The following is an 807-nucleotide window of genomic DNA, read 5'->3' on the forward strand; positions in this document are numbered from 1 at the left end:
GCCCTCCCCGCGGTGGGGAGGGCTGTACCGCTGCTGCGCTGCGCCCCCCCCCCCGCGCGGGTGCGCGAGCGTGCCTCGTTGGACCCTCGGTGGTGCCCCTGGAGCGCTCCAGGTCGTCGCTCAGGTGCCTGAGGCCGAGCGGTGGTGTTGTTTCCCTTAACCCCGGTGTCCTCCTCGGGTCCCCACCGCGGTGGTGTGTGTGTGTGTCCCGTGAGTGGGCTCTCTTTTGGGGGGGGTCGAGGCGGTAGGAGAGGCGTGCCTGTTCCCCTCGTCGTCGAGGCTGACGGGTGAGGCCTTGCAGGGGACGGGACGCGGGCTCTGCGCTGGCCCCGGCCGCGCAGACGCTCCTGTGTTGGTGCTCCGCCTACCTGTACCGCAGGCCCCTCCCACCCCAGCTGAGGACTGGTGGCTCGTGGAGCGCCTCCGTGGGCCCGAAGGAGAGAGACGATCCGGGTGAGGGGCGGCGAGCCCTCGGTGAGAAAGCCTTCTCTAGCGATCCGAGAGGGAGCCTTGGGGTATCGGACCCCCCAGCTGCTGCCCCTCCTGAGTGCGCAGTGGCCGCCGTGGCGGCTGCCAAGAGCGCGTGGGCAGAACACCCCGCCCCCCCACCGCCCCTCTAGGGGCGGTGGGGGGGCGGGTGCGCCGGCCCCGCGGTGGGGCCGTGTGCCGCTCGTTGCCTACCGCGGCCCGCGCCTCCCCCTTCGAGGTGGGGGAGGGTCCCGCTGGGCCCCGCCGGGCGTCCGGCAGGTGGGGGGGACCGGAGCGTGCGTGCGCCGCATGTGCGCGCGGTCGGCCCCCGCGGTGTGG

This window comes from Bos javanicus, chromosome 22 (assembly GCF_032452875.1).
Source record: "Bos javanicus breed banteng chromosome 22, ARS-OSU_banteng_1.0, whole genome shotgun sequence".
Classification (NCBI taxonomy): Eukaryota; Metazoa; Chordata; class Mammalia; order Artiodactyla; family Bovidae; genus Bos; species Bos javanicus.